General features: G+C 43.9%; 1 protein-coding gene across 5 annotated transcripts in view; it reads left to right on the top strand.

The window, feature by feature from the left end:
- Window positions 1-15,898, top strand: part of TRAF5 (TNF receptor associated factor 5) — a 54,081-nt gene that overhangs the window by 8,981 nt on the left and 29,202 nt on the right. The window contains exon 1 of one of the 5 annotated variants that reach the window (XM_084828878.1): window positions 15,245-15,301. The exons of the other annotated variants lie outside the window; for them this stretch is intronic. The gene's annotated coding sequence lies outside the window, so the exon portion shown is untranslated. Of the gene's footprint in view, window positions 1-15,244; window positions 15,302-15,898 lie in introns of those variants that run through there. 5 annotated transcript variants of the gene reach the window in all.

Below are 15,898 nucleotides of genomic sequence, written 5' to 3'. Positions count from 1 at the left end.
ATTTTGCATTTGGGGTAATGAATTTATGGAACATATTAGATCTCCTACTCAAATATTATTGAGATCACCATTAGCAAATTACTTTTAAGTTCTGAGTGATATAATGAGTAAGCTAAATCACATACCTCGGCCTTTTACAGTCTATAGATTATTGTGAACATAACTTATTACTTGTGTAATATAGTATTTATTCATTGTAAAATAGATACTAAAACACACTAGGAAAGAGCCCTTTTTAGAAGTGAACAGTATGGTTTTAGACATACTACATGACAAATCTCTTATGCTTTCTTTTGTAAAGAGACATTTACAGTGCAATTCTATACATATCTATTCAGAAGTAAGTCCCACTGAATTCTATGGGACATACTCCCAGGTAAGTGTGGATAGGGTTGTAGCCTTAATCTTGTTATAACCAGTTATGCTAGTAAATGAATACATTTTGTTCCATATTATTTCAGTTTCTGTGTGTGTATGTGTGATGTCACTTTTTGTGAGTCACATGAAAACAAAGGGGAAATACAATAAAGCCAAGAAAATGAATAAAACACCAGAGCATAATCTGCAAGGGGAGATGGAAATTTCTTGCAGACCAATACCTAGGCAAAATAAATTAACAGCTTGCCTAAAACTTAAAAGTGAGAGAGCCAATATCAGCTATCAAGGGAGAGAGTTCTACAGCTTGGGTGCCACAGTAGAAAAGGCCCTGTCTTGCATCCCAACCACTTGTACCTCTGAAAGAAGTGGGATACAGAGCAAGGCTTCTGATGTTGAATGCAGTGGTTGGGTAGGATGGATCGTATGGGAAATGATCCTTCAAATTCCCAGGCTCCACACCATTTAGGGTTTTTTTTTTTTAGATAAGAACCTACAGTTTGAATTGTGCTTGGAAACGGATAGGAGGCCAGTGCAAAAGAGCTAATTTAGGGCGATGTGATTGGAGAAGTGAGCTCCAGAGATCCATCTGGCCACCACATCTTGCACCGCCTGGACTTGCTGAACGGTTATCAAGGGTAGTGCCAAAAGAGCATGTTGCAGTAATCCAACCTGGATGTGATCCAAGGCATGTATGACAGTGGTCAGATCTTCTTTATCCAGGAAATGGTGCGAGCGCATCAAATGATGCTTTGCAAAAGCACTTCTAGCCATGGCTACCACTTGGGCATCCTCACCACTGGACTCAGAGCAAGGCACCAGACCTTGCAATAAGTGCCAACTGTGCTCATTAATAAATACCAGTGATAATGTAAGTGGACCCTATGGGGCTGTTCACCACTTCTGGGGTAAATATACCTGCGCGTCATCAAATGTTATGAATTTGATTTCCTGCATCAAATGCACAAAAGGCACTTACACTGGCCAAACAGGACTATCTGTAAGAAAAAGATTAAATGGACACAAATCAGCCATCCACCATAAGAACAGAAGTAAGGCTGTCAGTGAAGGCTTTAATGTCCCTGGACATACTATCAAGGACCTCCGTGTGGAAATTCTAAAGAAATTGAAATCAGGGGCTCTCTTGGAACATGAGATTGCAGAACAACAGATAAAGAAATTTGATTGTGTTAATCAGGCACTCAGTAGGAACTATGGTTTCTATGCACATTATAAAGACTCTTAGAGCACCTTGTGGTTTGTTGCTTTAAGAGAATGGAATGCTTGCTGCAGATAAGAACATAAGATCCATGGTGAATCAGACCAAGGGTCCATCTAGTCCAGCATTCTGTTCACACAGTGGCCAACCAGCTGCCAGCAGGAAACCCACAAGCAGAACACAAGTGCAACAGCACCCCCCCACCCATGTTCCCCAGCAACTGGTGTACATAGGGTCACTGTCTCTGGTACTGGAGGTAGCACATAGCCATCAGGACAGGTAGCCATTGATAGACTTCTCCATGAATTTGTCTAACCGCTTTTTAAAGCCATCCAAATTGGTGGCCATCACTACATCCTGTGGAAGCAAGTTCCATAGTTTAACTATGCGCTGTGTGAAGAAGTACTTAGAATCATAGGGTTGGAAGGGGCCTACAAGACCATCGAGTCCAACTCCCCGCTCAGTGCAGAAAGCCTGATTCCCAGGCAGTCTCCCATCCAAGTACTAACCAGGGCTGACCCTGCTTAGCTTCCGACCACTGATCAGCTTTATGGGCTGACCCCGAGTTCTAATATTTTGAGAGAGGGAGAACAGTGTCTCCCTATCCACATTCTCCAAACCATGCACAATTTTGTAGACCTCTATCCTGTCTCCCTTTTCCCTCCTTTTTTCCAAGCTAAACAATCCCAGCTGTTGTAACCTTCCCTCAGCTCCATCCCCTTGATCATTTTGGTTGCCCTTTTCTGCACCCATATTAACTGCCTTTTCTGATCTACCATATTAACTACCTTTTTAGACTCAAAGCATCCAGCTCCACTTATAGCAGCTGAGGAAATTAGTTGTAATTTATTAAAATATATGCATAACCAAAATAACTAGTCTATATATGTGCTACACTTAGGACCTGAATTTTTAAACAGTAAGTTATTTTAGAGTAACAAATTCAAAGATCATGTGCAGGTAACAGTAACTTTATCAAAAGGTCTGAGCTGTTAAGTTATATTTCACATTGCTCCTTTAAAGTCAGGTGCTTCAATGAGCCAGGGCTGGAGAACATGTGGCTGTCCAGATGTTGTTGGACTCCAGTTCCCATCAGCCCTAGCCAGCCTGTCCAGTGGTGAGGGATGATGGGAATAGTAGTTCATCTACATCTCAAGGGCCACCAGTTCCCCAGCTCTGGTTTGAGCTTTATGTACTTCAGATGTATGAAATGGACAGCGAAGGTGTCAGTTATGGATAAAGTCCAGTTACAAGCTAGAAGGAAATCAGTTTTGAGAGGTGAGACAAGGGCACAAATCCTGATCAACAAGTCACACTGATATTAGTGGGACTCTGGTACACACAACAAAAGTAAAAGCCATGTGGGGATAATGACTTCTTGCAACTGAGAAGCAGAATTGTACCAGCTTCATATTGCCTAAACTTCTTTGCTTAAATATAATTATCCTAAGGTTAGAGTGAGAATGTAAACACAATCTTTGTTCCTCATTAACTCATTAAAATCAGCTTAGTAGCACTTTTATTTCATAGCTATTGAGGTACCTGGATTTTTTCTTTATGAGTACGTGTTTAACTATATTGCTCAAGTACCCTTTTACAATTCTACATTAACATGATAGCTCGTACTCTTCAAATAATATTCTCTTAGTAAGATCATCTTGGGGTCCGAGTTGTTCCTTTCAATCTTATTATCCTGGTGATTGTTTAAACAAAGGCTGTTAAACAGTATTTTTGTAATAATTCATTAACAACCAATGAAGTTGGGTGAGAATTCACAGGCTCTTGGTTTGTGCCAGTAATTATTTCCATCTCTGTCCCTGTGTGTGCAGCAGACGCTCCCACTCAGCGTACAAACCAAGTTTTGTCTGTTTCCTTTCTACTTCCTCCGATAAAGGTCTGCAGGGCGCCAACAGCAGCAGGAAAAACTGAACAGCAAACCACTCATGTGATTATTGCCTGCTTCTCATTTGTACAGGTTAATTAAATCCAGTTCATTTTTAACCCCCAGGGTTTTCCTGGAATTCTTCCAGAATGAGATACATTTCCTGACACTGAGACTATATATGCAAAATACATTTTTTATAAAAGTGCTCCATTGCAGGTGAAATTGACCAGGGTAACATTGCAGGGGTGCCAGAGTTTAGTTATTCTTCCCCAACCTGGTGCCCTCCAGTAATCGCAAGATTACCCCTTTTATGTAATGGATTTAGTCACTGCACCATAATTTTGCCTCTGGTTTTTAAATTTTTAGGTCTTAAGAACATTCTGAAAGACACCCACCTTGTAAAGTAGACATGGAGAACCTCCAGCCTGAATACAGTGGCTCCCCATTCTGCGTTGGTTCCCCAGTCCAGCCTGCCAGCTTCTTCTCCAGGCCTTGCCCTCTCTCCCAGCAGGGAAAAGCTCTTATCTCCTATCAGCGGCTGATCAGAGAGAAGAGATTTTCCCTGCTGAAGACTGTAAAAGACTCCCTTTCTCATTACTCAGCTTTGATCAATCAGCTGCTGATCAGAGAAAAGAGCTTTTCCCTGCTGGGAAGAGGGGCCTGGTGAAGATGCTACTGAGTGATTCAGTCTTGTTTTCAGTCTCAGGCTCCTACTTGGGTTTCATTTGCATGGTCTCTGTATTAAAATCTTCCTTGGCATTTGGGAGCTCTTTATCCCGATTTCATTTACCAAGTGATTAGAAGAGAAAGCAATGATGTTGGGAGGACGTTCTCTACTTGGCAATAATACAGAAGTAACAAGTGCCCCGGGATATGGCTGGTTTGATTTTTTCTTTTTTTAAGTGAATTGTACAGTGGGAAGCATTTCATTATTGCATTATTATATTGTCCTTGCAGCTCACTGAAGGTCTTTCCTAAATGGCTCGCTCTCTTATCCTACTTGGGGTGGAACTATAAAGACAATGCAGAAGTAGGTCTATTCCAACAACTGTGCTACAGCCTGGTGGATGTGATCAATGATTGGTCCACAGTGTACAGAAAACTGCATGCATGTTGCAGCTGGCTATGTGACAACAGCAGTCATATGAGAGAGTTTTCTCACTTAGCCTGATCAGCAATTCGAGCTCATGACAGATTGCTCTTATGACAGCTTTTCTACATGGCCAACTGCAATGTGTGCTGTATTAGTCATGCACCAGGGCTCAGTTTTTGAGTTGTGTGGCTGAGCCATATGAACCTACTTGTATGCTATGATCAACATCTGAGACCCTCCTCAGAGTGCCTCCTCCAAGGGAGGTTTGGAGGATCGCAACTAGGGAGGAGGCCTTCTCGGTGGTGGCTGCCCAATTGTGGAATGCTCTCCCCAGTAAGATTCACCTGGAGCCGACTTCATGATCTTTTTGGCACCAGGTTAAGACTTTCCTCTAGTCCCAGGCATTTGATGGCATGTAATGGGTTTTTTTAATGTTTGTTTATCAGGTCCTGATGGTTTTATTGTTAGTTCTATTTTTAACTGTTTCAAACTGTATAAAATGTTTGTATGTTAAAGCTTTTATATTATCTTTTATTATTTTGTGAACTGCCCAGAGAGCTTTGACTATTGAGCATCATAAAAATGTAATGAATGAATGAAGGGTTGCTTTTTAAATTGTGTAAGTACTCTTCTCTTGGGAAAACTATGGTTTCAAATATAGTTCTATAAGTGGTGGTAATAAAGAAATAGTAACCCTTTCGTTAACCCACAGGTAAGCAGTGTAGTTCCCATGGGCCCCAATGTGCCTCCAGATACCTTTTGTGGTGTATGCCAAGGTGCCCTACCCCTCCCACTTATTTTTTAAAATTAACACATTTTCTTACTGACAACTAGAATTGCTGTGAAATAGGTTTTGGTGCTGAAAATTGTGGGTTCAAAGCAGTTGTTTAGTGTGCTGGGAGCTCAGACCCCACCTCTACCTTGTACTCAGTCTTTTGGGGAGGTTACCTATCCTTTGCCAAGCCTCCCATGGCAGCCATTTTGTGATGGTGCCCAGGACAGTTTCTCAAATTGTCAAATGTGCCCTCAGCCCCAAAAGGCTGCCTACCACTGGGTTAACCCAAATGTTTATTTAAAGCTAGTAAGCCCAGCTTATTTTCTGTGAGCATAAACATGTTACTGCAAATTTACAACCTGCGACTGCAAATTTCTACTTCATACCACCTTCGCACTGTGTAGGAGTGAACTCCTTCGCCCTTTCATTTTATGTTTGTGTTGGCTTGCTCTGCGCTTACCTCTGTTTTGCAGTAGAATTCATGCTCCAAGTTTAGAGTGAAAGATGGACTAAATGCCTACCCAGTTTCAGCTTTCTGTCTGTTGTGCCAAGTTCCTTAACAATTCTGATACTCCCATGAATGGGTCAGTCCTCTGAAGCATCTTTATAATCAACTGTTAATGTAAAGCTGTACAGGCTGCAATTCTTTGCACACTTAACTAAGCCGAATTGGACACATTGGGACCGACCTTGGAGTCAACATAGAACTGAGTGTTAAGTTTTAATGCTATACATTTTCAGCTTCCAGCAAAAATATAAGCCATTGAGCCTTGCATTTCTTTAAAAGAGTTTACATTGGCATATGTTTAACAAAAGGAAACAAATATTCAAATACTTGAGAAGTTATTACATAAAAGGAAACAATCACTATACAGTAACTTGAGCAAAAAAACATTTTTCTTATGTCAGCATGTACTCTGTATTTAAAGAAATTCTGTACATAACACTGTGGGAATGCTCTAAATTTTAAAATGTAGCTTCAGCATTTAGTGTTGTGGCATTCTTGATTTCTGTGTCTATAACTACACAAGACAAAATATATAAGGATTCTTTTATCTCCTGTTTTCATTCCTTTGTTTTTAAATAAAATGAGTGTTAATTTGTTTTTGCAATATGGAAATGATCATAGACTCAGGTAGCATAAAATACAATAGCAAGATACACTAATTAGCATTAATCATTAGAAAAACAGCTCAAATTAATAAGTGTGTTGAGAAACGGATAAAGCCAAAGTGGATGCTGCACAAAATGTCCTTTGTTTCTTTTTAGTATGTGTAAAAACTGTGTTTTGAATTTAGCAATAATCATGTTAAAAATGCACACAACATCGTGCATTAAATATGAAGCATTAGTAATATGCAACATCACTGTAGTACTTCACTTTAATTTGTATTGGGGAAATGTAATTGGATTCTGAAATTTTAATGCAAATAGGAAAGCTTTCAAAGAGATAATTAGCAGTGTTTTCCTATAAGATAATAAAAACATTTTAATTTGCCCTAGAAAACTCACTTGTTTTAGCACTCTCAGTTTCTTGTTACGTTCTTATCTAGATCTCTAGGCTGACAGCGGTATTCTTGTGGATGTTGTTTTTAGCTTTTCATCATGCTTGTGTAAAGCCTAATCAAAGGAAGCAGAGTATTAAGTGAACCGGAGCTTCAGTTGTTATGTTTTACATCTGTCCTATTGGCCTGAACCAGTAGCAAAAGTTGGGAATGGGTCTAACACACCCAAACTCTAACCGAAGATGTGCACACAGAGGAGCGGATACAGGTCACTATTGTATCTATTTATTTCATTTCTATACCACCCAATAGCCAAAGCTCCCTGGGCGGTTCACAAAAATTAAAAAGTTCTATGCCACATCTCCACCTGATTTGTGGTAAAATATTTCTTGCTTGGCGCGATCATACAGTCTACCAAGCTATTCCTGGGGTAATTTGGTAATATGTTTGAGTTAGCCTGTGGGGAAAGCTCTGCTCATTTCCCTTAAGCAAGCCATGTAAACAAGAAGTAAGGAGGAGTGGTGATTTTGGGGGGAGTTACTTGGGAAAGCACTTGCTAGTTGCGGGGGGGGGGACGACCTCTATTCTTACAGCCAGGCCCCTCCTACCAACACGGTCTTCTCCTAGAAGCCTCACTAAGGTACATGGGTGCATCCTAGCATGCAGTCATCTAATGCAGTGGCTAAGAGTGCAAGCTGGGCTGTCCTGTTCAGTGTTGTAGTGGAGCCCTGACTCTCAGGGTCGAAGTGCCAGGACATTTTGACTAGCAGGGATGACGACATTGTCTGCCCCCCCTTCAGACTTCCCTGTTCCCTCTGAGCTGAGCTGCAGTCCTCACAGTAGCTGGGGGAGAGTGGATTTCCCCCGCAACAATAGTTTGTTGTGAGCTATCCCTTTTGTAACTTAAAAGCATTTTGGGGTGGCTTTGTCTTGAATGGGCAATAAAGATGCATTAACGTTACAAAAGACCTGCTCCTGGTGGAGATGAAAACTGTTAGAACTGATTTCTTGATCTGGATCAACACATCAGCTGGCATTTTTGGATTCTCCTTGGCTATGGGGACTGTCACAGTCAGCACCTGCACCTCAACATTTTCCATGAAACCACTGGTCCCACTCACATCTCAGCCTTGAACTTGCTCGGTGGCCATAGACCATTGACTCTCTTAACCCCAGTCTCCATCTGCAAAATGGAGATAATGCTGGCCTGTTTTGCAGGGCTGTTGAAAGAAGTACTGAGAGCTGGTCTAGATCAGGGTTGGTGGGGCCATTTGGAATTTTGAGAGTGTCATAGGTGCTCTCACAAAATGGCTGCTCTGGGGAGCTTGTCCATTCATAACATGGCTAATGCAGTAGGCAATCACAATACACTTGTTTCACAGAGCATCAGAAACATCCAGAGCTCAAGGGAAGAGACTGAACACTACCACCCTTGTCTCTCTTGGAGCCTTGAGAACTTCACCAGCGTGAGAGAGTAGATCTGCTGCAGGCTGTAAGAAACCTGGCTGCAATTTTCTGAACTTTGTTTTCCTGGCGTAGCTGTCGCAGTTCATAGTGTTTATTAAAGCATTAATGCATGGGAAAGATTTAGTTTATTGGGCTCTGGTTTACACACTACTGAAAGATAATAACTGATACTGTGTTGCAATGTTGATTTTGCCTATTTTGTAATTAATATGAAATGTTATGTTAGTATCATTGAAATGAGTTGTTTATGATTGTAATGAGGTTCTATTATAATGATGTGTTGGTATGCTTTTTTGTTATATTTGTTGTTTTGTTAGCTGCTTTGGGCACTTTTTGTAGAAAAGCAGCATATAAATTAGATTATGATGATTAAATTTATTAATAGCCCATCTGGCTGGTCACCCAGCCACTCTGGGCGATGTACAGTATATAATACAACAGTTTAAAACAATAAAATTCTACAAAAAAAAAGTTTTCTAAAATACCCTAACCCACCCCAAATGCCTGCCTGAACAACCACGTTTTTAATGCACGGCGGAAGCTCATTAAAGAGGGGGCATGGCAGAGTTCCCTAGGGAGGGAGTTCCACAGAGTGGGGGCCACCACAGAAAAGGCCCTCTCCCTCGTCCCCACCACTCTAGCTGTCCTGGCTGATGGGACAGAGAGAAGGCCATCCGAGGCTGATCTTGTTAAGCGGCCTGTCTGGTGTTGCTGGAGGTGCTCCTTAAGATAGGCTGGGCCGGAACCATATAGGGTTTTAAAGGTCAAAACCAACACCTTGAATTTGGCCCGGAAAACAGCTGGTAACCAGTGCAACTCCTTCAGCACTAGAGTGATGTGATCTCGCCGGCGGCTGCCTTTAATCAGGCGAGACGCCGCGTTCTGTACCAGCTGCAGCTTCTGAACTGTCTTCAAGGGTAACCCCACGTAAAGCGCATTACAGTAGTCTAAACGAGAGGAGACCAGGGCATGTACTACCGATGGGAGCAGATGGTCGGGAAGGAAGGGGCGCAGCCGCTGTATCAGATGGAGTTGATACAGCGCTGTCCGGCTCACAGCTGACACCTGAGCCTCCCTGGACAGCTGGGAGTCCAAAATGACCCCCAGGCTGTGGACCTTGTCTTTCAAGGGTAGCTGTACCCCATTCAACACCAGGTCAACATCACCCAGCCTCCTCTTGTCTCCCACCAAAAGTACCTCGGTCTTATCAGGGTTTAGCTTCAGCTTATTCCTCCCCATCCAGCCACTCACCGTCTCCAGACATTTGGACAGGGATTCTACAGCCAACCTTGGTGAAGATTTGAACGAGAGGTAGAGCTGCATGTCATCCGCATATTGATGACACCGCACCCCAAATCTCCTGATGATAGCCCCCAGCGGCTTCACATAGATGTTAAATAGCACTGGGGAGAGGATGAAACCCTGTGGCACCCCACAAGTGAGTGGCCACGGGTCCAAAACCTCCTCTCCCACTGCTACCCTCTGGTACCTGCCGGAGAGGAAGGACCAGAACCACCGCAATACAGTGTCTCCAATGCCCAACCCCTCCAGGTGGTCCAGGAGGATACCGTGGTCAACGGTATCAAAAGCCACTGAGAGGTCGAGAAGGAAGGCGCATTTACCCCTATCCAGAGCCCTCCTCATATCATCCACCTAGGCGACCAAAGCCGTTTCTGTCTCATGCCCAAGCCTGAAGCCCGACTGAAATGGGTCTAGATAATCAGTTCCTTCCAAGTGTGCCTTCAACTGCATCGCCACCACCCGCTCAATCACCTTGCCCAAAAAATGCAGATTTGAGACTGGGCAAAAGTTGTTCAGAACTTGAAGATCCAAGGAGGGCTTCTTTAAGAGCGGTCTTATCACTGCCTCCTTGAGGGCTGATGGCATCACTCCCTCCTCAAGGGAGGAGTTCACCACTGCCCTGATCCCCTCACCCAGTCTCTCTCTGCAGCCCATAATGAGCCAAGATGGGCAAGGATCAAGTAAGCAGGTGGTTGGCCTTACAGATGAAAGCACCTTGTCCACTTCATCAGGAGGAAGAAACTGGAACCGATCCCACAAAACCAGTTTGCCACAGGCCGTCTCTTGCTCACTAACTGTATCCACAGCATGCGGAGTAACACTCCTAATCTGATCAATTTTATCTGCAAAGTGCCTTGCCAAGCCCGCACAGGAGGCCTTAGAATGCTCCAATGGTTCAGGAGCCACAGGACCGACCAGGCTCCAGACCACTTGGAACAGCCTCCTGGGACAGCACTCTGCAGACGCGATGGAAGCAGCATAATATTCCTTTTTTGCTGCCTTCACCACCACGTGATATGCTGAAGATACAGCTCTAGCCTGTGTCTGATCGTCTTTGGAGCAAGACTTCCGCGCGGATTGAACCATGGTGCAGTCCGAGCCCTGTTCAGGGGGAGAAGGCATTTCGGAGCCACCTGATCTAATGCCCCACTGATTGCGGCATTCCAGCCACCCACCAGGGCCTCGACCGACTGGCCATTGGCGTGCCCCAGAGAATCCCCAAGCGCGTTCAGGAATCCATTCGGATTCATAAGATGCCTGGGGCGGACCATTTTAATGGGTCCTCCACCCCTGCGGAGGGGTTGTGGAACTGAGAAGTCCAACATCACCAGATAGTGATCTGACCATGACAAGGGGGTGGTGGATATACCCCCGACTTCCAGATCACTCCCGGCTTCTCCAGAAACAAACATAAGGTCTAGTGCATGACCGGCTACATGGGTGGGCCCAGTTAGAATATGGTGCAGCTCCCAGGAAGCCATGGTCTCCATGAAGTCCCGAGGTGCTCCTGTGAGGATGGCCTCTGAATGTACATTGAAGTCCCCCAACACCAATAAGTTAGGGGACTGTACACGCACATCAGAGACCACCTCAAGCACCTCGGCCAGGGAGTCAGTCGTGCAGTGGGGTGGACGGTACACGAGCAGAATCCCCAGACTGCCCTTCCGGTCCAACCTCCAGTACATGCACTCAGCAACCTTGGTCTCCTGGAGATGGGGTCTGGTGAAGACCAAGGACTCTCGGTAGATAACAGCCACTCCCCCTCCCCGATCCCCAGCCCTCGGCTGCTGTGCATACGAAAATCCGGCTGGACACATGGCTGCAAGGGTTGGAGCAGCAGCCTCTGTAATACATGCCAGGTCTGCACCCTCATCCAGGATCATGTCATGGATGAGGGAGGTTTTCTGGGTAACAGACCTGGCATTGCAGAGCAGCAAACGAAGGCCAGAAGATGGAGTCACGCCTCCCCCAGCCATCCTTTGGCTCTGGACAGGCCCAGAGCAGGGGACAGATACTATACATCTCTCCCTTGTTCCCCTTACCTGGCATGGCCTGCCCCTAGCGCTCCGCCAGCGCCTGCCGCCCAGCCTCGGTATGTTCTGGCCCCCATCACTCCCCCCACTGCCTCCATCAGGTGGACACATGCCCCTCACTCCCGCCTATCAGGCAGGCTACCCACCCCTAAAAACACAAAAAAAATCCCCCCAAAAAACAATTAAAAATCCCCTTAAAAATAATGCCAGGCAGGAGTCCACAGTAGCGATGGTGGTGGTGGTAGTGGCGGCGGCGGTGGCAGCAGCAGTAGCAGGCCCAGCAGCAGCAGGCACACCTCTTCTCAGCTGGGGGCAGCTTCTCCCAGGCCACCTCAGCCAGCCAGCTTATGTAGCCCCTCCAGGAAGGGGCAGGTGGAAGGGGCAGGTGATGAGGCGAACAGAGGAGGCTAAAAGAAAAGTAACTTGCCCAAGCAACTAAGTACAAGGCAATGGTGGGCGTCTGAGCTCCAAAACACAAAACCACTCTTTGGAACTCAAATAAAGATGGTGCTGGAGGGCAGCACTTCACTTTGTAGCAAGCCTGCCTCCCAGTTTAAAAAAATGATAGTTTGAAAAATCTTAAACAAAAATCAGGAGGGGTGAGAAATCTGTCAGGGTCCAAGAGAGAGGTCTGCGGGAACCTTGGTGCCCACGAGTGCCACATTGGAGACCCCAGGTTTAGTTGTTACCATTAGCAGCTGCCCCAGCTGCTGTTTTTGTGAAGAGCCATCTCCCTGGTGTAATGTCCACAAAGACGACATGACTTAGCAAGTTTTTCCCACCCACACTTGCAGCCACCATTGTTGTGGTGTGTGACTGGAGAAACTTGCCATGTAGCAATGGTGCATTATGCCAGAGAGCTGGAAGCTCATTTTGAGGCGATGATTGGATAATGCAAAAGGTAGACCAACTGGGATATGACCAAGGTGAAGCATTTTGAATCCTGGGATGCATCGATATGGCACTTGATCTAATATTATAAAAGCCATCTTCCAACATTCTACCTTGTTCTCCAGTCTGTCCCAGTGTAGTGCGATCAAGCAAGAACACCCAAGATGTGGCTGTGGAGGGATAAGATTGTGTGGCTATGATCAAAGTCAATTCTCAATGGCTGGAGTGAACAGATTAGGAAGCATATTCATCCAGAGTCACTAAGCTCATCTCTTCCTTTCTAAACTTTTTTGAAAGACTTGCATATAAACAGACGAGCACGAAGTTCAAATCATCACAAAACTTGATCAAAAATATTTGATCCCAAACTTACATTTTTACTTTTTCCCTTAAGTGAATAAGTTGCCTTTCATTCATACGAAGGAAAGTTTTAAGTGCTACGCTTCGGGCCGCTGTTGTAACGAGGGCAAAACCTCTCCACCTAGTGCCAGGAGTGGCAGACAGGCTTTTGCCCTCGCTGCAACAGACGTTAAAGATAAGGATTGGGGGTGAGCTGAGCGCAGGATGCTTGCTCCACATGCACCTTCCACCTGTCACTACGACAGGTATTTTTTAGTTGTTAAATTCTGGCCCAGTTGGCACAACTCATGGACATGGATCTGAGCCCTGACCAAAAGCATGCAAAGTCCAAATGGGGAACCGGAAATGCAACGGGGTGAGGAGAAGGCCTTACTTGGTCCAGTGAGCCCTAACCCTGCCCTTCTGAATGGTTTTCAGTGTAAGACAACATTTTGTCTTACAGTATAAGACAACAGTGGGAGGAGAAACAATAGCATTGTTTCTGTGGGAAAGTTAAATGTCATATGACACCTGCTTTGAGTTGGGTTGAGGCAGGAAACGTATAAAGGTATTAAAGTAGAGCATTCACTTCCTATCTAGCATATTTGAATTCTATGCCCCTCAAATGCAAACTGAAGGAAATATGCATTACTCTTAAAATGTACACAGCTCTAAGTAGTGGTTAAAACAATTTCCTGCTTCTACTAATGTTACTGTAAAAAAAAAAAAGGTGAGAGAGAGACCGTGTGGTGTAGTGGTTAGAATGTTGGACTGGGACTCAGGAGATCTGGGTTCTAGTCCCCACTCAGCTCTGAAGCTCACTGAGTGACTTGGGGCCGGTCACTGACTCTCAGCCTAACCTACTTCACAGGGTTGTTGTGAGGATAAAATGGAGAGGAGGAGGACCATGGAAGCTGCCTTGGGTTCCTTGCAATAGGGGAAAAGGCAGGATATAAATGTAGTAGTAATAATAATTAATAATTTAAAAATTCATAATGGGAGAATAAATTAGCTTAGGGCAATGTTACAGTTCAACTAAGTAAGGTAGGTGGGAGAATTTACTACCAGACCTGTCACCCCAAAGGAAGAGTTGGTAACTTTCTAGAGCAGGGAGGAATCTTGAAAGGGTTGTATGGAACCATCATTTTGAAAGTGTTGTTTGCAAGGGGGAGGGGGAGGAAAACTTAGAACTGCAAACATTGTCTTAGAACTGGTAGCACAATTGCGATGAATTGGTGTCTCTTTAGGTCAGCAAGTACAGAATGAATATCTTAAACTGTTGCATATATCCATTTGATGGGAGGAAGCATTATTTGCGAGACTCAGTTCATTACATACTTTGAGGATGGCTATTTGTTTGGGCCAAAAATCTCAAATTGATGATACTGGTGTCTGGATCATCTGATTCGAACTTGGCCTCCAAATTGCCTTTGGGTGAGCAGAAGTGGTAAAATATGGCGTTCTGGCTATATGAAGCATTTTAGCTTAGGCACTTTGACCACTTCTGAACTAATCCAAATACTGTGGATGGGCAGACTAGGATTCTTTCTGGGAATTTGGACAGGGATGTACAATTCAAAAAAATTTTGAGGAGTGGGAAGAAAGGGACTTGGTGGGGCAGGGAGAGAGAATTGAAATAGAAACATATGCAATATTTTTCTTTTCAGATCTAAACACTGCTTGACCATTTTATTATGCATAACTTGGCATACAAAATTGTGTTTGGTATATTAATGAATTTTAAAAGTATATTAAGGGCACAATCCTATCATTTTTGCCCTCAGTGATTGGAAGCCCCAGATCTCAGAGGCATCCAATCATCCAGTGCAGGGTGGGAGGAGTGGGGGAGGCGATCTTCACCTCTATGTCCTCCCACCCTGCATAGCGAGGGTGCTTCACAGGGGAAGGGAAGGAGGCTGGAAGAAGCTCTGATAACTCATATACTGGCCTCACCAGTCTCCTCCCCACCCACTAGACCACCCCCTTTTCTCGGAGGGCAGCCAGCGTCATTCTCTCTGCACTAGCAGTGAGGGTAGGGGAAGAGAGTCAGATCTCCAATTCCCCTTTGGAGGTCGGACTGCTGCGTTCAACCACAGAAGGGGGTCTCTGAACAATCCTATAGTCCCTGGGACACTCACCCAGGGACCATAGGTTTGCTCCCTACATGTATTTTAGTTTTACTCAGACTATAGTTACAAATATGGCTCAGTGTTAGAGCTGAAGCAGCAAGCACCTGAAGATACCTGAACATAACTTAGTTTTTGTCAGTTGGAAAAATAGGAACCGTGTTTAAGATAGACTTGAAAACATGAACATTGTAGTAAAGAAAATAACTTTTTTATTTTATTGACTTAGAATCTCTGGTCCATTATCTTGACAAAATTAAACAATAGAAAAACCTGTTTACCAGATCCTGAGTGAGTATATAAGCCACAGCCAATAATCTGATTTTTTTTTAATGTATTCTCAACTTTCAGGGACTAGTGAGTACCTCCAGCCTAACTAATCGCAGTATTAACTAGTAAATCTGAATATTGACTTGAATTTTATATTAACTTTGAATTATTCTGTCATGTGGACAAAACTAGCAACAGAAAATCTATATTATGTTTTTTAAATTATGTTTCATTGAAAACACTACCTTGAGTCTCAGTTTCTCTCTCTTTAATCAGAATCAGTTTCGGAAAGATCGCTGGTTTGATTCTGAGACTTCATTTTTTCCCTCTCCTTCCGATTACTGACAGTTTGTCCAGATTGAGACAGTGTACTTCTTGACATGTTCATCTTACATCTTGATTTGGTGTGTGCATTTCTATGCACAAATGTATTTATTTCACATAAAATGGTGAGATTTGGGAGTAGGCAAGAGGATCTGAGAGTTGTACATGTGTACAGAACTCGTTAATTGCAATTCCTGTAACTGTAAATTGTTTAATCTACGTATTAAATAGCATTTTAGGGAATTTAGGGCAGCTATAACAGTATTTTAAAACCTTGCCTTAAAATGCATTTCA

This window comes from Heloderma suspectum, chromosome 1 (genome assembly GCF_057233095.1).
Source record: "Heloderma suspectum isolate Gila_16-S chromosome 1, 16-S_ref, whole genome shotgun sequence".
In the NCBI taxonomy this organism is placed as follows: Eukaryota; Metazoa; Chordata; class Lepidosauria; order Squamata; family Helodermatidae; genus Heloderma; species Heloderma suspectum.
Note: the sequence above shows the minus strand (reverse complement) of the source record. Positions and strands in the feature narration are given on the sequence as shown.